This window comes from Dendrobates tinctorius, unplaced genomic scaffold (genome assembly GCF_039654945.1).
Source record: "Dendrobates tinctorius isolate UK_male_01 unplaced genomic scaffold, ASM3965494v1 ptg000269l, whole genome shotgun sequence".
Lineage (NCBI taxonomy): Eukaryota > Metazoa > Chordata > Amphibia > Anura > Dendrobatidae > Dendrobates > Dendrobates tinctorius.
The window spans coordinates 562,123-586,975 of record NW_027361936.1 but is presented as its reverse complement, the minus strand read 5'-3'; positions in this window follow the sequence as shown (position 1 = coordinate 586,975).

Genomic DNA, 24,853 nt, shown 5'->3' with positions numbered 1-24,853 from the left:
CTCAACACACCACACCGCCTCAACACACACTCCTCTCACCTTTCACCTCCACTCATGTCCACTCACTCTTTCACTCCACATACGTTCCTTTCTCTCACTCCGTTTCTCATACTCACACCGTCATCGTCGCTGCCCCGACATCTTCCTCCGCCGCCGCGATCCAGGATCCAGACGTTCTCCAGGCCGCCGACATGTTCTTGCGGGACGCCATCTTGGATTTCATGAAATCCCGCAATATTCAAGATGGCGTCGCCGCAACAACATGTCGCTGGCGTGGACGACATCGGGATCCAAAAAGATGGCGTCGGCGAAATCTCGCGAGATTACGCCGACGCCATTTTGGATCCCGATGTCGCCCATGCCAGCGACATGTTGTTGCGGCGACGCCATCTTGAATATCGCGGGACTTCACGAAATCCAAGATGGATCCTGGATCGCGGCGGCGGAGGAAGATGTCGGGGCAGCGACGATGACGGTGTGAGTATGAGAAACGGAGTGAGAGAAAGGAACGTATGTGGAGTGAAAGAGTGAGTGGACATAAGTGGAGGTGAAAGGTGAGAGGAGTGTGTGTTGAGGCGGTGTGGTGTGTTGAGGGTTAACATGTGTGTGTGTGTGTGGTGACGTCACCGGTTACAACTGGACGGAAGTTGTTACAACCGGAAGCTGGTTAGGGCATTTATTATTATAGATAATTTGATAAATCATACTTTATAAATCATATGCACGGTATTTAGCCAATATATTAACATCAACTGCCTGATGTTCTATGGGTTCTCCTCTGTCACCAAAACAATATAAGCCTGCGGAATTGGGTGCCAAAAAGTTAACAGCAGATAGTTTAACCTCTTAATTCTAATAATAATGACTGGAGCTTGTTCCCATCACTGCTGTGAAATTCCTAAAAAAAAATCACTATCAATCTTTGACAAAGGCATTTAAGATGACTAGTGGTGAGTGGTCTTCGTCCTCCCCTATCACAATGCAATGAAAAATTTTGGTTCTATCACAGAACCTTCCTCAAGCCATATACAGTGGCTTGCGAAAGTGTTCACCACCTTGACATTTTTCTTATTTTACTGCCTCACAACCTGTAATTTCACTGTTTTTTTAAGTGTTGGCATTAGTTCATGTAAAAAACATGTCTACAATTGTGAACATTTGGTTTTCTTTTTATTGTTAAGCAAACAACAAATAAAACAAAATAACTGAACACTTCCGTGTGCATAACTATTCACCCCCTAAAGTTGGTACTTTGTAGAGCCTCCTTTTTTGGCAATTACAGCTGCAAGTGACTTTGGATAAGTCTCTGAGCTTTCCATACCTTGCCACTGAAATTTTTTCGACATTCTTCAAGGTAAAACTGCTCCAGCTCCTTCAAGTTAGATGGTTTCCTCTGGTGAACCGCAATCTTCAAGTCTGACCACAGATTCTCAATTGGATTAAGGTCTGGACTTTGACAAGGCCACTCCAAAATATTTACACTTTTCGTCTTATATCACTCGAGTGTTGCTTTAGAAGAATGCTTTGGGCAGATGTGTGTCTAGGTTTTCCGGCACTTGGGACGAGAATTCAGTTTGGCCATCCCCCTTCCCTCATTCCAAGCACATATGCGATTTGCGCACATAGTCGTGTACCAAAGAGCTGCTCTCCCTATTTCTCTCAATGTTCAGTGAAAAACTGAGAGAACCAGGAAGGAAAGTTTGTTGTCACCTGACCGTAAGTATGAATATCACATATGATTGCGGTTTCATCACACTTTCTCCAGTTACACGTATTATGACGTATGAGGCTTACTTGGCACTGAAAACAGATGTCAGAAGAGCCAAAGAGAATGCATAGAGTACCAGACATGGGACAGACGGCAGAAAGACAGGCATTATTCTCACCCCCCCATATTTATTATGCTTTGGGATGTAGAGAGACCTAATTGCATCAAATAACTTCAATAAGAATTGAATGGATACATTTGAGAAAATTGCCAAAATTCATATTTTGCTTACCACTTTGGTCTAAGAATAAGACACTATTAATAATTCTGCCCCATTGCTTTTGCTCAAAGTGCAATGATCATTACTGTGCTACCCATTTATACAGTTTAGACACTTATATATGATGAACAATATGACCCGCATCATAGTTCTCAAAGATGTTTTTTAGCAACTTCATAATAACATAGTTAATGGCATTTTCATTAATATGAATAACACATGTGTTCTATTTTTTATAGCATCCACTATTTACAATTATTGTACTAGCATGTATTTTGCTCTCATATGCATTTATTTGTAGTTCAAAAAAATATTGATTTGGTGCCATCTGTTTTCTGCCATTGTCATTGTGTCAACTAAACGTTTATTGATGCACCCCCATTGTCTTTAAATTGCTTCATGACTATCCTAAAATTGCATCAATAAGACCTCATTTTATTCAGTGCTGTAAATAATTTGAAAAATATTCAGGATTGAGAGTCCTCAGTAGTTGATACCTTTTAATGGCTAACTGAGAAGATGGTAACACATTGCAAGCTTTCGAGACTACTCAGGTCTCTTCATCAGGCTAGACTAATACAAAATCTGAAGAGTCACATATTTATGCACAATACAGCCTAGAAAAAATGCAATAGATAAGACAAGTGACGTGAAGCAGAACTATCAATATGGGAGAGGGAGAAACATAAATATAAACATTGGACCAGTTCATAGATAAGGAGTCCGGATGTTTTATGGTCCTCTGATTGGGGTCTAGTTCTGTGTTGTGATGCCCCCACACGGTTTTAAAAGGAAATTCCTTAATTGATGTAAAAAGACATAAATCCATGCGACACATTCATTCCAGCACTGAGAGTGTCAAAGTTCGTCATAAATTTGTACTCCCAAACTCGTCTCTCTCTCTGAGAATTGAAGTTACCTTTCAATACCAGTAATTTCATATCCACGCTGCTGTGATCAGGGATACAGAAATGTTTTGCCACAGGTAGATCCATTCTTTTTTCTCTTATTGTGTGACGATGAACATTCATCCTTGTTCTAAGCTTTTGCCCTGTCTCCCCCACATACATACCCCCAGTTGGACATTTAGTACAAATAATTAAGTACACCACATTAGATGTAATGCAGCTGAAAGTACCTGCGATCTTGTAGTCCTGATGTGAGTTGGGGATCTTTATCTTGTCCGTGGTCATTATAAATGGACAGGTTTTACATTTTTTCTGGTTGCAAGGAAAGGTTCCTGCAGTTGTTGTAGAGGACAGGGAGCTTCTGACAATGATGCTTCTTAAACTTGGGGGCTGCCTAAAACACAGCAGTGGGGGGTCTGGAAAAATGGATTTCAATCGGGCATCTTTTTGTAGTAAAGGTTGTAATTTCCGTGCAGCTCCCCTTAGCACCTCCAGATTTGGGTTGTAGGTGACTACTAGAGGCACTCGGTTATTTTCTTCTTTAGCTTTGTAATTTAGCAGGTGATTCCTTGACAATCTGGTGGCTCTTGTAATTTGGTTTTCAATTGTTCTTGGATGGTAACCTTGATTCAAAAAGGTCTTTTTGAGGCGACCAAGGTGTTTGTCTCTGTCCATGGGGTTGGAACATATACGATTGTATCTGAAGGCTTGGCTATAGATAATAGAGTTCTTTATGTGTTTTGGATGGAAACTGTCCCATTTAAGGTATGTTGGACGGTCGATTGGCTTCTGATACAGGGATGTCTCTATTTCATTGTTTTTTAGCTTAATGATGGTGTCCAAAAAATTAATCTCAGTACTGGAGTAGTTGAGTGTTAAATTGATGGTGGGATGAAATTGATTAAACTGTTCGTGGAACGTCTTTAGCTGTTGCTCAGACTCCGTCCAGATGATTAAAATATCATCAATGAAGCGGTAGTAGGCCAGGGGCCTGATGGGGCATGAGGACAAAAAGTCACTTTCAAGCTTTGCCATGAAAAGATTTGCATACTGTGGAGCCATTTTACTTCCCATAGCTGTGCCAGTCTCCTGTAGATAGATCCTGTTGTCAAATTCAAAGTAATTGTGGGTGAGGATGAATTTTATAAGTTTCACCACAGCATCAGCATCAGTCCCTGTGTTTTCCATGAAGAATTTGCAGGCATTTAAACCATCTTGGTGTGGGATATTAGAGTACAAAGATTCCACATCCATGGTGGCCAGGATGGTTCCTTCTGGTAGAGGACCTATTGCTGCTAGTTTATTCAATAGGTCAGTTGTGTCCTGAATGTAGCTGGATGTATGCTTCACCAGTGGTTTAAGAATACCCTCTACCCATCCAGATACCTGCTCAGTGAGGGTGCCCACACATGAAATAATTGGTCTTCCTGGATTTCCAGATTTGTGGATTTTGGGAAGCATGTAGAATGTCCCTATTCTTGGAGTCTCTGGTATCAGGTCATCGCCAGCTCTTATGGACTGGTCAGGCAGACAAGAAACCAACTTGTTTAGTTCCTTGTAATAGTCCTGTGTAGGATCCGACTCCAATTTTCTATAGTAGCGTGTGTCCATAAGTTGCCTGTTTGCTTCCTTCATGTAGTCTGACGTATTCATCATGACTATTGCACCTCCCTTGTCAGCAGGTTTAATGATGATTTCTTTGTTGGTTTTTAAAGACTGTATGGCCTTTCTCTCCTGGGCACTGATGTTGGATGCTTGTCTCCTGTTAGTGTCTATGATTGTGGATTTTATCAAATGTCTAAAGGAGTCTATATATTTATCCAAATGAGGGTTGCGTCCAGGTGGAGGTGTCCAGTCTGACCTTTTCCTAGTTGTTACGATCCCTTTTCCTTCGGTCTGAGTGTTTTCTGAATCTTCTGTATCATTGAAATATTCCCTCAGGCGCAGTCTCCTGAAATACTGTTCCATATCACTGCAGAGTTCAGTTTTATCTAGGGCCTTAGTGGGACAAAATGAGAGTCCTCTAGGAAGCACGGCCAGTTCCACTTTGTTGGGTTTATAATCTGAGAGATTGATGACACAGTTAGATGCTTTTGTGTCTGGAGTGGAGTGGTTGTCCAAGTTGACACAAAAGCATCTAACTGTGTCATCAATCTCTCAGACTATAAACCCAACAAAGTGGAACTGGCCGTGCTTTCTAGAGGACTCTCATTTTGTCCCACTAAGGCCCTAGATAAAACTGAACTCTGCAGTGATATGGAACAGTATTTCAGGAGACTGCGCCTGAGGGAATATTTCAATGATACAGAAGATTCAGAAAACACTCAGACCGAAGGAAAAGGGATCGTAACAACTAGGAAAAGGTCAGACTGGACACCTCCACCTGGACGCAACCCTCATTTGGATAAATATATAGACTCCTTCAGACATTTGATAAAATCCACAATCATAGACACTAACAGGAGACAAGCATCCAACATCAGTGCCCAGGAGAGAAAGGCCATACAGTCTTTAAAAACCAACAAAGAAATCATCATTAAACCTGCTGACAAGGGAGGTGCAATAGTCATGATGAATACGTCAGACTACATGAAGGAAGCAAACAGGCAACTTATGGACACACGCTACTATAGAAAATTGGAGTCGGATCCTACACAGGACTATTACAAGGAACTAAACAAGTTGGTTTCTTGTCTGCCTGACCAGTCCATAAGAGCTGGCGATGACCTGATACCAGAGACTCCAAGAATAGGGACATTCTACATGCTTCCCAAAATCCACAAATCTGGAAATCCAGGAAGACCAATTATTTCATGTGTGGGCACCCTCACTGAGCAGGTATCTGGATGGGTAGAGGGTATTCTTAAACCACTGGTGAAGCATACATCCAGCTACATTCAGGACACAACTGACCTATTGAATAAACTAGCAGCAATAGGTCCTCTACCAGAAGGAACCATCCTGGCCACCATGGATGTGGAATCTTTGTACTCTAATATCCCACACCAAGATGGTTTAAATGCCTGCAAATTCTTCATGGAAAACACAGGGACTGATGCTGATGCTGTGGTGAAACTTATAAAATTCATCCTCACCCACAATTACTTTGAATTTGACAACAGGATCTATCTACAGGAGACTGGCACAGCTATGGGAAGTAAAATGGCTCCACAGTATGCAAATCTTTTCATGGCAAAGCTTGAAAGCGACTTTTTGTCCTCATGCCCCATCAGGCCCCTGGCCTACTACCGCTTCATTGATGATATTTTAATCATCTGGACGGAGTCTGAGCAACAGCTAAAGACGTTCCACGAACAGTTTAATCAATTTCATCCCACCATCAATTTAACACTCAACTACTCCAGTACTGAGATTAATTTTTTGGACACCATCATTAAGCTAAAAAACAATGAAATAAAGACATCCCTGTATCAGAAGCCAATCGACCGTCCAACATACCTTAAATGGGACAGTTTCCATCCAAAACACATAAAGAACTCTATTATCTATAGCCAAGCCATCAGATACAATCGTATATGTTCCAACCCCATGGACAGAGACAAACACCTTGGTCGCCTCAAAAAGACCTTTTTGAATCAAGGTTACCATCCAAGAACAATTGAAAACCAAATTACAAGAGCCACCAGATTGTCAAGGAATCACCTGCTAAATTACAAAGCTAAAGAAGAAAATAACCGAGTGCCTCTAGTAGTCACCTACAACCCAAATCTGGAGGTGCTAAGGGGAGCTGCACGGAAATTACAACCTTTACTACAAAAAAATGCCCGATTGAAATCCATTTTTCCAGACCCCCCACTGCTGTGTTTTAGGCAGCCCCCAAATTTAAGAAGCATCATTGTCAGAAGCTCCCTGTCCTCTACAACAACTGCAGGAACCTTTCCTTGCAACCAGATAAAAAATGTAAAACCTGTCCATTTATAATGACCACGGACAAGATAAAGATCCCCAACTCACATCAGGACTACAAGATCGCAGGTACTTTCAGCTGCATTACATCTAATGTGGTGTACTTAATTATTTGTACTAAATGTCCAACTGGGGGTATGTATGTGGGGGAGACAGGGCAAAAGCTTAGAACAAGGATGAATGTTCATCGTCACACAATAAGAGAAAAAAGAATGGATCTACCTGTGGCAAAACATTTCTGTATCCCTGATCACAGCAGCGTGGATATGAAATTACTGGTATTGAAAGGTAACTTCAATTCTCAGAGAGAGAGACGAGTTTGGGAGTACAAATTTATGACGAACTTTGACACTCTCAGTGCTGGAATGAATGTGTCGCATGGATTTATGTCTTTTTACATCAATTAAGGAATTTCCTTTTAAAACCGTGTAGGGGCATCACAACACAGAACTAGACCCCAATCAGAGGACCATAAAACATCCGGACTCCTTATCTATGAACTGGTCCAATGTTTATATTTATGTTTCTCCCTCTCCCATATTGATAGTTCTGCTTCACGTCACTTGTCTTATCTATTGCATTTTTTCTAGGCTGTATTGTGCATAAATATGTGACTCTTCAGATTTTGTATTAGTTCAGCCTGATGAAGAGACCTGAGTAGTCTCGAAAGCTTGCAATGTGTTACCATCTTTTCAGTTAGCCATTAAAAGGTATCAACTACTGAGGACTCTCAATCCTGAATATTTTTCTATCTACTGGCTAACACGGTACAAAGATATACATCTTCCCTGTAAATAATTTGCTAATTATCGATTGCTTTTGCAATTGTTGGATGTGAAGTCCAAAGGTTCTCCATCCAATGTGACATGAATTATTTTTTAACATTTTTTAATAGTTTATTTAGTCATCTATACATCAAATCTAATAAGTACTGTACATTAAGATCTAATAGAAGGAAGGGAAAATCCTAGGGAAAAAATTGATTTTTTTTATCAAAGGGGGAAAACATTAAGACCCATTTTATATATGCTTCAAAATCCTATTTATTTGAGATGGTTGACTTTTTAAAAACTCCAGCTTAGACAATTTTTTTCCTAAGACTGTATTTCATCCATTTTTTGAGCTCTTTAACACAAACACAGCCTAAGAAAATGTCAACATGACTCTACATATCTGGCTATGGATATGTAAAGTGCCAGTCACGCTCTGTCACTTTACAGAAAATTGTTTTCTGAGTCACTGTGTGCTGTAGGGTGTGGGGTGCATCACACTCACTTGCAGGCCGCAGGCCTATGGTGCCTCCAGGCTTACGTCCCCAGGAGCCGCCACATGCAATTCAGGTTCTTTACAACAGGCAAACATTTAGAAGTCAGTATAAGTTCATCAGGTGGTGATATGTGGGATAGGTGTCCAGATGTTACAGCATAGTAGATGGGATTTCCAGAAATCCCATGCCCATGATACATCCAGAGACGACCGTGGCGACACACCTGCGGTGCGTCTCTCCAGACCGTAACATGTCAATTTCTCTTGTTGAGACGCAAGTTTGAACAAGAGACATTTTGTAAGGTAGCCAGAGTGGTAGTCATGGAAACGAGCTGTATTGTTCCCACACCCTGGCACCCCACAGATGAAATACACTGGGGGGTTAATTGTTCTGCCTCTCTCTGGCAGAGGGCGGCTATTTAATGTTCACTGGACCTATGTTAGGTGTCAGTTATACTCATGCCCTGGGCTGAGTTAGTTGACCTCTTGTATACGTGTGCCTTGTGCCTGATACCTTGTTGCTTGTTTGGTTGTGATCTGGTTCTGTCCCAGTTACAAGTTCTGCCTGCCCCTCTTGTACCGCACCGCTCTCTCGTGTATGACTCTCTGCTTGTGACTAGTCTGCTCTCTGCTTGTCCCTTTGGTACCGCACCGCCCTCTTGTGTATGACCTTTGGCTTTGTCTGACCTCCCGTCTGTTTACCCCTCCTGTACCTCGTTTGCCCGTACTGTGTATGACCTCCGTTTTGCCCGACTCTGAGTTTTCTACCTTCTCTGAAAGCAGGATGCTAAGCCCCGCCCCCTTGCAGTCACATGACCGTAGGTCCTGTGCCGGCTTGCTAAATTTCATCATTCAGGTCCTGTGCATCTGTACTTTCTGGCTGTTCTTGTCCCCAGGGGTCCCTACAGTGCGGGTGAGTCCCTGCTCAGCGGAGGCTGTCCGCCGGCGCTGTCAGGATCCTGATATTATAACTGACCAATACTATTTTTTTTTTCCTCTGCTCCCCTTCCCCTGTGTGTGATGGATCTTATGCAGGCTCTTTCTGAGCAGGTAAAGCACCTGACTCAGATGTCTCAGAAACTCCTTGGAGAACAACGAGTCCTGGTTCAGTCTCAGCAGCTGATCGCTGACACTGTGCAGGGGGCTTTTTTATCGGGGTCTCGGGATGTTACATTAGTTTCCCGTGAGTCTCCGGTTAAGTTACTGGATATCTTTTCTGGAGATAAAAAAGAATTCAGAGTTTTCAAGGAGGGCTGTAAGCTTTTTTTTCATTAAGACCACACTCTTCTGGGGATGAAAGTCAGAGAGTGGGGGTCATTATGTCTCTGTTAAGGGGAGCCATCCAAGCTTGGGCTTTCTCCCTTCCGACCATGGCCCCTGAGCGTATGACTGTGGATGCATTTTTTGAGGCCCTGGGGCATTGTAACGACGGCGGTCGTGCCCGCCGCCATTCCCCTAACACTGGGTCCCCCCGCGGCTATTACTTTCCAGTCCCGTTGCGTGCCGCCTCTTCCTTCTCTATCCGGCTCACGCGCACCTCCCCTCTCCTCCTGCTCACGCATGCCCTGCCTTCCTGGTCTCCAGACGGCTGCTGTCCCGCACATGCGCAGTAGGTCGCGGGCGCACGGCTGTCAGCTTGTTTAACCCTGCGGTGGGCGGCAGCCGATTAGCGGTCTGCCAATCACCTGCCGACAGGGGATATATCAGGCGTCTCCCATAAGGGGAGGACGCCTGATTATTGTGTGACTTCCTGCTTTAATTTGGCCGCCTATAGCTTGTCTATAGGTCTTTCCTATTTCTCATGCCTGTCGTAGTCCCAGTCTTGCTGTCTCTGCCACTGGTTGTCGTCCTGTCCTCCTGCCCATCCTCTGTCCTATCTGTCCGGGTTCCACTGTCTACGTTCCCCTGGTTTCCTGTCTCTGTTCCGTCCTCCAGTGTCTGTTCGGTCCTTGTCCTGTACTCCTGCCCACTGCCTGTCAGTTGTCCGCGTTGCCTTCCCTCACTTCCGGCATGGAGTCCCGTTCCGTGGTAATCCTCTCCAGTCAGTAGTCTCTCCAGTCCCTCGAGCCATCCCTCTTGGTTCCAGCTGTCGCGGTGTCTGAGCCCCCGCGGGCCTGCCCCTAACGGTCCCTGTATAGGGGTCGGTTCCACCTGGTGCGCTCGTCCCGGGGGCCACAGTTCCATGACCCAGAGGGTCCACTCTCGGACGCTGCCAAAACCCCTGAAGCATCACAATATAATCAGGCCATGGACCCCACTGGAGCCGCGGCCACTACGCAAAAAGAATTACTTTTTTGCGGGAAAACCAGACCCGGATAATGTCCTTCATGAAGTCCATGGACACCCGGCTTTCCGCCCTTCAAACCGCCGACCCAGGGCATGCTCCCATATTAGCAGGTCTCCAGCAGGAGCTTGCACAGCAGCGCGACGCCCAGTCCCACATCTTAAACTACATGGCATCCGTCGATGACCGCCTACTATCCCTACAGTCCTCGGCGGCTGCCTTGGCCCAATTGCGGGACCCAACATCTCACCCCCCACCTCGCCTGGGAAAGCCCCCCAGGTATAGCGGGGATCCTAAGCTATGCCGGGGCCTCTTGAACCAGTGCAGACTGCACTTCAAGCTGTTACCCCAGCAATACCCCTCTGACCGTGCCAAGGTGGCGTTTATCGTGTCCCACCTTGAGGCAGAGGCTTTGGCCTGGGTGAATCCTTTGTGGGAGAGGGATGATCCTGTGGTCTCTAGTATTCAAAATGTTCTTGACACGTTCCGCAAGGTGTTTGACGAGCCTGGACGGTTGGCTTCTTCTACTGAGGCTCTGTTTAACCTCCGTCAGGGTTCACTCACCGTGGGACAGTATGCCATCCACTTCTGGACACTGTCTTCGGAACTTGGGTGGAATAATGAGGCCTTGGTGGGAGCCTTCTGGCGGGGCCTTTCTGGCAAGATAAAGGACGAGCTTGCCGGTCGGGATACCCCCACCACTCTAGAGGACCTCATATCCCTGGCCACCCGTATAGATCTCCGGTTCCGAGAATGTTCGCGCAAAGCAGCCAGGGAGAAGAGACCCTTTAGGCTCTATCAATCCCCTATTCCACGTTCCTCAGTACCCTCTTCCAGTTCCGCCCCTGAGCCCATGCAGAATGACCGTGTAAGATTGTCTGAGCAATGACGCAGGGAGAGGATGACGGAGGGTCTTTGTCTGTATTGCGGCGGAGCCAATCATTTCCTGTGGACCTGTCCTGTGAGACCGGGAAACGCCTCCACCTAGGCCAGGTAAGAGAGGCCTCCCTAGGTGACCCTAATTCCTCTCTGCCCCTTACCATTTCTGCTTTGATTATGCTAGGTCAGGTGTGTAGATCTGTGGAGGCGTATGTGGACTCGGGTGCGGCTGGCAATTTCATGCTGCTAGAGGAGGTGGACAAGTTCCAGATTCCGGTGGTTACTTTGGAAAACCCACACGCGATTTCCTCTGTGGATGGCAGACCGCTACCGGAACTTATCAACATGGTTACTGCTGAAGTGGAATTCCGAATGGGAGCTCTTCATCAGGAGAAGATAGCTTTCTATGTCCTCCCCAATTTGTCCCACGCCGTTCTCCTTGGATTACCCTGGCTCAGATTACATGAACCGGTTCTGGACTGGCGCTCTGGGGAGATTCTGCGCTGGGGTCATACTTTCCAGGAAAACTGTCTGTTGTCGGTGGTCCGTCCTCACCCGCTTCAGGAGCCAGTCGGCCTTTCAGGACTCCCGGCTCCGTATCACGCGTATGCCAACGTCTTCAGTAAGAAGGAAGCAGATTCCTTGCTGCCACACCGGTTTTTTGACTGTCCCATTGAGTTGATTCCAGGAGCCACCCCCCAGGGGGAGAACGTATCCCTTGTCTCCAGCAGAAACCTCGGCCATGACAGAGTACATTCAGGAAAATTTGGCCAAGGGTTTCATTCGGAAATCTTCTCCTGCTGGTGCGGGTTTTTTTTTGTCCGGAAGAAAGACGGATCCCTCAGGCCATGCATTGATTATCGAGGGCTAAACAATATCACTGTTAAAAATCAGTATCCTTTTCCGCTGATTCCAGAGCTCTTCGACCGACTGAGGTTGGCCCGGCTCTTTACCAAATTGGATCTGCGAGGAGCCTATAATTTGATCCGAATCTGCGCTGGGGACGAGTGGAAAATGGCTTTCAATACTCCAGATGGCTATTATGAATATTTGGTCATGCGGTTTGGACTCTGCAATGCCCCAGCAGTGTTCCAGTAATTCGTCAACGAGGTTTTTCGGGATTACTGTACTCCTGTGTCGTGGTGTACTTAGATGATATTCTCATCTTCTCACCCGATCTATCCTCGCATCGAAGAAGTGTTCGCCTGGTCTTGCAACGTCTTCGGGAGAATCATCTCTATGCAAAATTGGAGAAATGCCTGTTCAAGCAAACCTCGTTACCTTTCTTGGGCTACATTATCACTGACTCCGGCCTGAAGATGGATCCCGAGAAGCTCTCTGCCGTACTCAAATGGCCACGTCCTGTCGGTGTGAAAGCCATTCAGCGCTTCCTGGGATTTGCAAATTATTACAGACAGTTTATCCCCCACTTTTCTTCCGTGACGAAGCCCATCACGGCCCTGACCCAAAAAGGAACTAAATCGAACTCCTGGTCTCCTGAGGCAGAAGACGCCTTCCTTACTTTGAAGCGCTCCTTTGCGTCTGCACCAATCTTGCATCTCCCTGTAGCCAGCCGGCCCTTCATCCTAGAGGTGGATGCCTCCTCCACCGGGGCTGGGGCAGTACTTTCCCAGCGGGCATCATCTGGACATCTGGCTCCCTGTGGGTTTTTTTCCAAATCTTTTTCCCCTGCCGAGTGTAACTACTCAATCGGAGATCGGGAGTTGCTCGCTATAAAGATGGCTCTGGAGGAATGGCGATATCTGCTCGAAGGGGCGATCCATCCCTTTACTATTTTCACTGACCACAAAAACTTAGCCTATCTTCAGTCCACTCAAAGACTCAACGCCAGGCAAGCCAGATGGTCGCTGTACTTTTCCCGCTTCGATTTCCAGTTACATTTTTGACCCGGGAATAGGAACACCAAGGCAGATGCGCTCTCTAAGTCTCAGCAATCACCAGAGTTGGAGGAGGATCCATCATATGTCATTGAGCCTACGAAGATCATCACCGTGGCTCCCGTGAGCCTCTCTACCCTTCCGCCCGGCAGAACCTTCGTTCCACAGAGCAAAAGACTGGAGGTGCTACGTTGGGGGCACTCGTCCAAGATTGCAGGACACATCGGAACCAAAAAGACCCACTTGCTTCTCTCCCGTTACTATTGGTGGCCCTCTCTTCGCCAGGACGTGAAAGATGTTGTAACATCCTGTACTATTTGTGAGCAGAACAAGGTGCCTAGGAATCTGCCCACTGGTCTTCTTCACCCGCTACCTGTTCCAGAGGCGCCTGGCGGCATATTGCCATGGATTTCGTGACAGATCTGCCTGCCTCTGCTGGGTGTACTACTATCCTTGTGGTAGTAGATCGCTTCTCCAAGATGGCCCATTTCGTCCCATTACCCGGCCTGCCTTCGGCTCCTAAGTTGGCTGAGGTCTTCATCCATCAGATCTTCAAGCTGCATGGACTCCCTCAACGGATCGTGTCCGATCGAGGTGTGCAGTTTACCTCTCATTTCTGGAAAGCTCTCTGTCGGCTCATGGGTACATCTTTGGATTTCTCCTCCGCCTACCACCCTCAGACCAATGGGCAAGTGGAACGAGTCAATCAAGTTCTGACGTCCTTCCTGCGTCACTTTTCCAACGCCCACCAGGACAACTGGGCCTCACTTCTTCCCTGGGTGGAATTTGCTCACAATAATCATCCTAATGAATCCACCTCCATGTCACCATATTTTGTGGTTACAGGTCAGAACCCGGGCGTCCCGCTGCCCATTTCCACGTCTTCGGGGGTTCCTGCGGCAGATGCCCTCGCCGCTGACTTTTCGCAAGTCTGGAAAGAGACCAAGGAGGCTCTCGTGAACTCCAGTGCCCGGATGAAAAAGCATGCAGACAAAAGACGGAGAGACCTTCCACCATACCATCCAGGTGACAAAGTCTGGCTTTCAACCAAACATATCCGTCTGAAAGTCCCCTCGTACAAGTTGAGCCCCAGGTACATCGGGCCATTTGAAGTACTTGGACGCATTAACGACGCTGCATACAAACTGAGATTGCCGGCTTCACTCCGGGTTCCTAACGCCTTCAATGTCTCGCTCCTTAAGCCTGTCATTCTCAATCGGTTCCGTCCTGCTCCTATCTCCTCCCCCCAGCCAATTGGGGATGATAACGTCTTTGAAATTAAAGACATTCTGGCCATGAAAAAAGTCAGTGGAAGAACCCTCTTCCCTCTCGATTGGAAGGGATTTGGTCCCGAGGAGAGGTCCTGGGAGCCTCGGGAGAATGTACATGCCCCACAAATTTTGAAAAAAAAAATTTGCCAATCTCAGAAGGAGGAGATGTAAGGAGGGGGGTACTGTAATGACGGCGGTCATGCCCGCCGCCGTTCCCCTAACACCGGGTCCCCCCGCGGCTATTACTTACCAGTCCCGTCACATGCCACCTCTTCCTTCTCTATCCGGCTCACGTGTGCCTCCCCTCTCCTCCTGCTCACGTGCGCCCCACCTCCCTGGTCTCCAGACGGCTGCTGGCCCGCACATGCGCAGTAGGTCGCGGGCACACGGCCATCAGCTTGTTTAACCCTGCGGAGGGCGGCAGCCGATTAGCGGTCTGCCAATCACCTGCCAGCAGGGGATATATCAGGCATCTCCCATAAGGGGAGGACGCCTGATTATTGTGTGACTTCATGCTTTAATTTGGCTACCTATAGCTTGTCTATAGGTCTTTCCTATTTCTCGTGCCTGTCCTAGTCCCAGTCTTTCTGTCTCTGCCACTGGTTGTCGTCCTGTCCTCCTGCCCGTCCTCTGTCCTATCTGTCCGGGTTCCACTGTCTACATTCCCCCGGTTTCCTGTCTCTGTTCCGTCCTCCAGTGTCTGTTCGGTCCCTGTCCTGTACTCCTGCCCACTGCCTGTCAGTTGTCCGCGTTGCCTTCCCTCACTTCCGGCACGGAGTCCCGTTCCGTGGTAATCCTCTTCAGTCAGTAGTCTCTCCAGTCCCTCAAGCCATCCCTCTTGGTTCCAGCTGTTGCGGTGTCTGAGCCCCCGCGGGCCTACCCCTAACGGTCCCTGTATAGGGGTCGGTTCCACCTGGTGCGCTCGTCCCGGGGGCCTCAGTTCCGTGACCCAGAGGGTCCACTCTCGGATGCTGCCAAAACCCCTGAAGCATCACAGGCATATTTATGATGAGCCTGATCAGATGCGTATGGCTGAGGACATGGTGATGAGTGTGTGCCAGGGGAAGCACTCAGCTGAGTGGTTTTGTTCAGAGTTCAGACACTGGGCTGCTGAGGTCTGCTGGAATGATGCCGCTCTCCAGGGTTTGTTCCGTAGAGGCCTGTCTGAACATCTGAAAGATGCCTTGGCTCTCCACCCTCCGCCTGATTCCCTGGAGGAGGCTATGACACAGGCCGTCCGATTGGATCGCAGGCTACGGGTGAGGGGAGTGATGCAAATTGAGACACCGTTATTCTCCCAAGGAAGGGGAGCCAGTCCTACATTGGAAATCACAGAGATGACTGGAAAGCCGCTTTTCTCACTACCGAATGGTTGTTTGAAAATTTGGTCATGCCTTTCGGCCTGACCAATGCTCCAGCGGTCTTCCAAAATTTCATAAATCACGTGTTCTCTGATTTTATTGGATGTTTTTTGTTGGTATATTTGGATGACATATTGATCTACTCTCCTGATAAACAGACACACATCGGTCATGTTCGGGCAGTTCTCCAAAGGCTCCGGGAGAACTGTCTCTTTGCTAAACTAGAAAAATGTTTATTTTTTGTTTAGGAACTGTCTTTTCTGGGATTCACCGTGTCTGCTGAAGGGTATCGCATGGATCCTAATAAGGTGCAGGCCATTGTTGAGTGGGTTCAACTTTGTGATTTGAAGGCTCTGCAGCGTTTCTTAGAATTCGCCAATTACTATCGTAAATTTATAAAGGTGTTCTCACAGGTGGTTAAACCCCTCACAGACATGACTCAAAAGGGGGCCGATATCAAGAATTGGTCAACCGCAGCAGTAGCGGCATTTCAGTTTTTGAAAAAATGTTTCATGTCTGCCCCGGTTCTTATTCAACCGGACCCGTCTGAACCATTTACTGTTGAGGTAGATGCCTCAGAGGTGGGGGTGGGGGCGGTATTGTCCCAGGGACCCGCCACTTTGACCAATTTAAGACCTTGCGCTTTTTTCTCAAAGAAATTCTCCCCTACGGAGAGAAACTATGATGTGGGGAATCGAGAACTTCTGGCCTTAAAATTGGCCTTTGAAGAATGGAGGCATTTTTTGGAGGGGGCTGTCCATCCTATAACCGTAATTACAGACCACAAAAACCTAGTCTACATTGAGTCAGCTAAAAGGTTGACTCCCAGACAGGCTAGATGGTCACTTTTTTTTCCCGATTCAACTTCTCGATCACTTTTTGGCCAGGATCCAAAAATGTCAGAGTGGATGCCTTGTCACACAGTCTAGATATTGTGTCCCCTCCGGAACCTCCATCCTCCATTCTTCAGCCTGGGGTGGTGGTGGCAGGTATTTCTAATATGTTGGAACGAGAGATTCGGGAAGCCCAGTCTCTTGGACCTCCGGCTAAGCCGGTGGATAAACTTTTTGTGCCTGCTCATTTTCGTCTCAAGGTCCTCCGGGAGTTCCATGACTCAGTTCTGGGTGGACATCCAGGGATCTCGGCTTCCCGGAAGGCCATTGCTAGAGTATTCTGGTGGTCTTCTTTAGCCTCTGATGTTGGGGAATATGTGTCTGCATATGATGTTTGTGCCCGTGCAAAAACCCCCCATAACCGGCTGGCCGGGGAATTGGTACCACTGCCAATTCCTGAGAGTTCATGGACTCATCTGTCCATGGATTTCATCACCAACCTTCCCCCCTCCATGGGTAATACCGTCGCCTGGGTTGTGGTGGACAGGTTTAGTAAGCAGGCACATTTTGTACCTTTGGCAGCTCTACCTAATGTGGAAACATTGTCCAGATTGTTTGTTGAGCATGTGGTGCGATTGCATGGGGTACCTGTCACGGTCACGTGTCTCTGGGCACACAGCGGTTACCGCAAGGCGAACCCATAACACACGTGACCCTGGATACACCGCCTCCACTGGGGCGCATTTAAATAATAAAACGTGCAGGTGGATACGCCGCCTCCACCTGGCGAATTTAGGTATTACACGTTATACAATAATCAAATAATAAAGGGGGAACCTGGGTAACTTTAACAATGGTGGGCCCTGCGATAGGGAATGGGGACATGGAGACCTCCTAAGCTCCCCTAAGCCAGTGTCCCTGCACTCCTAACATTCCCTATACAGGCTCCGCACCTGTCGCCGCACGCGAACCTTAACCCCTTAACCCCTTGCTCGCCCTGACCCTAAACCCTCACTAGGGAATGGGTCGGTGCGGAGACTAATCCCACCACTGCACTAATAACACACATGAGGAAAGAGACAATACAGGGGGAACACCACTTAGCTTTGCTCTGTTGCGTGCGCTCCTAGCAACAGAGCCCACCACCTGCGTGCATCTTCTCCTCCACCTGGATCCATCACCATAACAGGATCCTTCACCTTAGTGCAGCCTTGGAGCAGAGTCCACCACCAGTTGCTGCTGCTTAGAACCAGAGTCCCAAAGATGAGTTCAGCTTCTGCCACGAAGGCAAGCATGCTTGAGTCCAGCTCAGCAGCCAAGTCCCACATGGTGAGTGCCACTCTCCATAGTCGCCACTCCACCAGTCCATGCAGACACTTCTTGCCGACACCATCACTGCGACCCCACCATGCCATGCCAGCCCTTCGTCCAGACACCATAGCTGACACACGTACCCCCTGGCTAAGCTGCGCAGGACTCCTCTCCAGCTCCATCCTTCCACCAGGCTCTCAAACTCAGAATGAATCAATCTCACAATATCACAGGCAGTGATTGCACACCCCTAGCACACCTTTATAGGGTGTCACACCTGGTCCATAATTACGTGCACAAAAACCTAAAGTGCAATACCACTAACAGCACCGGGACAGTCAAGACACCTTGGAACTTTCCAAAGTAAAAAAAGTTCACCCAGTGCAATTTAAAACTGTCAGATCATGACAGTACCCTTGAATGTGGTGTCTGATAGGGGAGTGCAATTTGTTTCCAGATTTTGGAGAGCCTTTTGTAAGAGGTTAGGTATTGGTCTGTCCTTTTCGTCCGCTTACCATCCAGAGACTAATGGGCAGACCGAGCGGACCAATCAGTCTCTGGAGCAAATTTTGTGTTGCTTGACCTCAGCCCGACAGGATGATTGGTGTTCTGTGTTACCGTTGGCCGAGCTTGCATTTAACAACCGCATTAACCAGTCTACGGGTACATCTCCCTTTTTCTGCAATTATGGGTTTCATCCTCATTTTGGAGAATTTTCCCATTTGAATTCTGGGTGTCCTGGGGTGGATGAGACGATCCAGCGGTTGGGGGAGGTATGGCGGGAGGTCCAGAGTAACATTACAAAGGCCCTGGACAAATTTAATTTTTTTGCGGACAAAAAACGATCCACGGGACCGGTGTTTCAGATTGGGGATAAGGTATGGTTGTCCACCAAGAATATAAGGCTCAAGGTCCCCTCTGCTAAGCTTGGACCCAAGTTTACAGGTCCCTATGAAATTACCGAAGCAGTTAACCCGGTGGCTTTTCGGTTGCGTCTCCCGCCATCTATGCGGATCCCAAATGTTTTCCATAAGGCCCTTTTGAAACCTGTGAGGTCCGGTGGGGAGGGATCATCAGCTTCCCTGCCACCAGTTTTGGTAGACGGGCAGTCAGCTCCAGGTTGGTCCATCATGCCCTTCAATATCTGGTACATTGGAAAGACTACGGTCATGAACAACGCTCGTGGGTTCCTGCTCAATCGGTTCATGTGGATCGTTTGGTCCGAGCCTTTCACGCCAAGTACCCTGAGAGACCTGGGGGTCCGGTGTCCCCCCATTGAGATGAGGGTACTGTCATGATCCAGGATGGGGTTTCGCTTTGGCCTGTCCTGGTCAGACTGGGGGTTAATTGTTCTGCCTCTCTCTGGCAGAGGGCGGCTATTTAATGTTCACTGGACCTAGGTCCGGTGTCAGTTATACTCCTGCCCTCGGCTGAGTTAAACAATATCCAAAATATCAAGCCTACCAATGATTGCACTTAGAAACTACAAAAATATCCAAGAAGACAGAAAAGCATTGCCACGAAGAGTGTATTCTTTATTAAAGCATGATAGCTAGACCATAAAAACACCTAAAAACAGATATCGGTCCACATGACCAAACGTAGGCAAATGTATACATAGAAAACAAGTATATCAATCGGAGATAAACCAGGATACCTTTTCCGTATGTCTTATAAACACAACCTGTGCTGTTGGAAAATCTCCCATCATAGTTCAACCTCTCTTCTATGCACCGACATGCATGAATGTGTAAAATGTTGCATATGCATTGATGCTGCACCTACATCTGTTCGGTGTGTGCACAGTGTTATATCCCATAAGTAGAGTCCATCGCCCTTATACATGTAACAAGGCAGGAATTTTTAAAATGATCAATGTGCAGGAATAATGCACATGAATGGCACATATAGGGAAAATATTGTAGGATAATCCTGTGAGACTGAGTTGTACACTAAACAGGGTACACTGTGCACTGACCATGTGCTAAGGTCATCTATAAATAAATTAGGTGCACATTTAACAGAGTGCAGGATGCAACCCCATAATGTTGTGCATGCCCAGTACATTATTATGATCCAATAAATGGCAAGCAAACAGAGGCAGAATACAAAGTAAAGTGCAGAGCGCATATACGACGATCCCTGTCTTTGTGACAGATTTCCCTGTTCCCCTAATAATTAAGTCCCTCACTACCAGCACCTGTCTGGCCTGCCCTGCTCTCCTATTTCCCCCAGTACTGGAGCAGACACTCCTCTGGCTTTCAGAGGACATGCCTTGCTGCAGCAGTGCTACCCCTGTGCTGACACTCCCCTCATCTGCCAACTTAGCAAACTTATTGGGGTGTGCCAGATCAGGACTAGCCTCCCTAGCACTCTTCCCTCTACCCTGCCTTCTGTCACCCAGTTTGCTGTTTCACTGTCCTGCAGCTCCAACCTAGCATCCCCCCTCATCTATCTCAGTGAGCAGAAGATTCCTTTCCATATTGTCTATGGATCTCAGTGTTGCCAGCTGCACATTTAGATCCAGTATCTGGGCTTTCAAATGCACAATGTGCTCACATCTTGCACAGCAATATGCACCCTCGACCGGCTGTTCAAGAATTGCATACATGTGGCAAGACGTGCACTGGATGGCATTGGTAATAGTGGAGCACGTTCCTAATGGGGATTGCACAAGACAGAAAAGATAAGTAAAAATTAATAAAAAGTATTCATAAAATAACAGCAATTCAGTAATTCCTCCCTTGGAAATTCGCTGAATCCAAAGTCAGTGAATCACAAGTCACACACTTACCACCGTTCACACTTATGCTCAGCTTGTTCACACTCGCTCAGGCAGAAGATTTAAGAGATCATTTTTTTTCCTTCACCAGCAAGCCACCCTGCTGCCCAATGCACTTCCAAAAGGACTTGAGCCACAATCAGCTGCCCCTTATAAACTCTTAATTAAGAACCACCACCCTTAATTAACCCCTTGTGAATATAGCTACACCTCAAGATTTAAATGCAATATAGCTAACCCTTAAAGACACAGACAGTAAAATAAGAGATTAACCCTGTAGAGATAAAAAATAGATAAGAAAGCCCAAATAAATTATATTAATATTTGGTTCCATTATCTGCACGCAGGGCTTTTGGCATTCTTCTGTAACGGGGGCCAGGGTGGTAGTCATGCCGAGGTTCTGCTGCTTCTCCATCACACCCCAACGCTCCGCTACAGAATTAAAGTGTCCATCTTGTAATGTACTGTGTGTGTCATGCAGTTCACCCACCTGTGGGTCAGAATCCTTCACAGCATGCAAAGCTCCAACCCGTCGCAGGCACACACAAATAGTATCAAAGTCCTAATTCATTTTGCTAAAACTTTACTTAATTTGTGCATCTTCAAAGCAAATTTAATCCAGCAATCTTCAAACGTTATCAGAACTTCATCTCCTAAGCTCTTCCTCATCTTTTCTGTTATCACAGTCTCTAGCAACGTAGTATCAAGTCCCGCAGTGCCCTGGGTAATCAAGCTAGCTGATTCTAGGTGTTCCCCGTCCACTTTCCCCATCTTGGGCGAAAATTCAGGATGCTACTACAAATCATGTTCGGACCGTAGGTCTCAGACGTCACGAAAGTTACCCCACAGAATAGCCACTAATCCTTTCAGGCTGCCTAGGTCCACCTGTGCCCCAAAATCTTTCATTCTTCAGAACTCTCCTTTCCATTTCTTCTTGTCTCTGTCACTCAACAATCACTGACTACTTCTCACAAAACTTCCCCTAACCTCTAACTAACTCCTCCCATACTATCTTCCTATTGACCTAACAATATCTTATCTAAATTTAATCTCCACTTATGCCTCTATAGTGCCCCCTTAGCACTAACCCAAAACTATATTGTCATAGCATTTTCCAATACTACATGCTAAACCTATCTGAGTCACTAACTGTCCCTATTCTCTCCTATAGCACATGACACATTATGTTATATACAGAAACATCACAAGCATATACTTTACACAGTTTAAACAGTAACAACATATTCACATTGCACCTGGTTTCACTTGGCAGGCATGCACAGGAATGCAGGGCCCAAAGCAGCCGCTGGCACACCCCCTACACTCCCAAATTTGCTAAACATTACAACAAGATACTCTTCAAGTTTCTGTGGAACTTCATCCTTACTGTGAAGCAGGTAGGTAACTGTATATCTGGAGTAGTCATCAATAAACGTGAGAAAATATCTCTTCTTGCTAGGAGTTTGAACACTCACTGGACCGCATACATCTGTATGTATCAGATCCAGAGGCTGTGCAGATCAAGAGGTGCTTATTTTAGGAAATAATTTTCTGGACATTTTCCCTTTAAGACAGTTAGTGCACTTCATCATTTGACTACACTGGTTGATCTCAATACCATTTGCAGGTTGAGCTAACTTCCTTACTGCTTCTGGGTCTCTGTGCCCAAGATGTCTGTGCCATACATGGATACAGTTCTTATGCAGATCCTATCTACCACTGCACACTCTTTCTTTGCATTTTAGCTGATAAAGTTCATCTTGAATTTTTCCTTTTGCAAGAGTGTGACCCTTCTTTGAGATGATGCAGCTGTTATCTCAAAAATTAACTACATTCCCCTTTTGCGTGAGCTTCTGTACTGACAGAAGGTTGTTTCAAGACTGGGAGCATAGAGAACATCCTTTATTGGGATCTTTCTGCTTTGTGATGAGGAAACTGGACAGTGGAGGTAGCCGTCATATAGTGACCATTAGCTAAGATGACCTTTTCTGACTTACTTTCATTAAGGTCAGTGAAGAAATCCTTGTTATTTGTCATATGGCTGCTAGCACCAGAATTTATATGCTTTGCTGATGTGCCTGTATTGGCATTAAATGCAGCTTCAGCACATGCAGAATCTTCCTTTACAGCTGTTTTAACCCTTTGATGACTGTTCTGCTTTTTAAACTGACTCATTCTTGCTTTCCAAATTCTGCAGTCTGCTTTCAGGTGGAAAGGCTGAAGCACAGACAGGCGCGAAATGGCTATCATCCACTACATGTCCAACTCTCTCCCATGCCAAGTCTTTTTAGTGATTTGAATAAAATGTTGGCCTTTTATATTTTTATACTGAACCGGCGAGTGCCACAATTTTCTTTATTTTTCATCAAATAAATAATGCTAGAAATATGAAAAAAACAGAAATCATGACTTTGTTATTGTAGACTTTGGTGCATGCTGTATACACTGAAGAAAAAACCCACAGCATATTGAAGGAGCATAGACCCAGATTCCTGTTTATCCTCAGGACAATATTACTGCTGGACTACTGTCCTTGTACCTCCTGGTCCAGCCATGCCCTCAGCCCTCATTAGCAGCTCTTTGCCACTATAAAACATATGCAAAAAGCTGTGGTGTGAACAGGGCTACACACAGCTCAACACCGGAGCTCTGCTAGATTTGAAGCAAAGAAATTTGGGATTCTATTATAATTTATTCTCCCAGTAAACTAAGTAATAAATCGCTGGAATCAGGGTCTCTGTCTCTACCTCATAGTGCTGACAGATTACACAGCAAAAACCTGCTGACAGATTCTTTTTAAAAAAAAAAAAAATCATCAAAGTTACATCTACATATTTGTTTCTATTTCTACATCATGTAAAACAGACCATTTTATTCTCAGGTGTCATTCTTTTTGTATTTGGTGCACTATTGCTTTCATTGTTTCATTGCCATTTTTAAAAATTGAAGGATTTAAACTATCTAACATTTTATCTCTATTGATTCTTGGCAATGAATAAGTTAAAAATGCATGAAGCATGGATGGAGAACTGTAGTAGATAGGATGCTTTCTGTTTTTTCATTGGTTTTTTAACAAATCCCCATAGACTATGATGTCCGAGTCCGATCCATAAAACGATGAGAATAGAACATGCTCTGAGACTCACAGATCGAACACATGGATCCATTTTGGAAATGGATGTGTATAGATGAAAGAAACTCTATGGTTCTTTGTGTTGTCCATCCCAAAACCACACGTGCACAATGGATGCGTGGATGCAACTGGTCGCTTGTAACAGAAGGGGATCTTGGAGCTAAAAGGACCTGGTGGCCAAATTTTATCTACTCTACTCACTACACCTCTAGAACACTCTTCTACACTCTACTCTACTTTATCTTTCAGTTTTAAACACAACCATCACCATTGACGCCACAATCCAATGCAAATGGATGACAAAAACAAAGAGAACCATGTACTAAACCACTTCCCAAAAAAGTAGTGCCACAGCTAGGCTATGAATGAATGTGCAGTGGCACAACCTACTTGGTAAGCAGGAGAGGAAAAACTACAAATACCAAATGCACCAGATGGCAAAAGCATGTCTATGGCTTAAAATTAACCAATGCAGATTTGCAAGAATCATGGACTTGGTTTACTATTAACACTGAACAAAGCACAAACTGTAGAGTAGAGCATAACATTGTAGGAGATTGTGGTAGCATTGCTTTCTTCAGGGAATTATCATTGTGGTAATAATACACAGATACATGAACAGATGAAATAAATAGAATTAAATGAAGATGCTAGGGTTAGAGTAGCGATAATATTCTAAAGAAAATTTTGAACTGTTGGAAACTGGATAATGAATGCGGGGTGGGTGGAGGTATCCGAAGGGAGAAGCAGAAGAAGAAATTCTGTTGCATCTTTTATGTGTTATTTATGAAGGGATGAAACTTGCCTTGGGCATCAAAATACATGTTAATATCTGATGAAAATGGTAGACAGGTTTACTTGACCTTGAAACAAATATTTCAAAAATATTTTATATAACCAAAGCACATTTTTGTAGAGGTGCTTCAATCATTTGACTCTCTCATTGCGGTTAATAAAAACTGATGTTAGCTTACAATGTACATGAATCTTCATTAGAGATACTTTTGTCTTA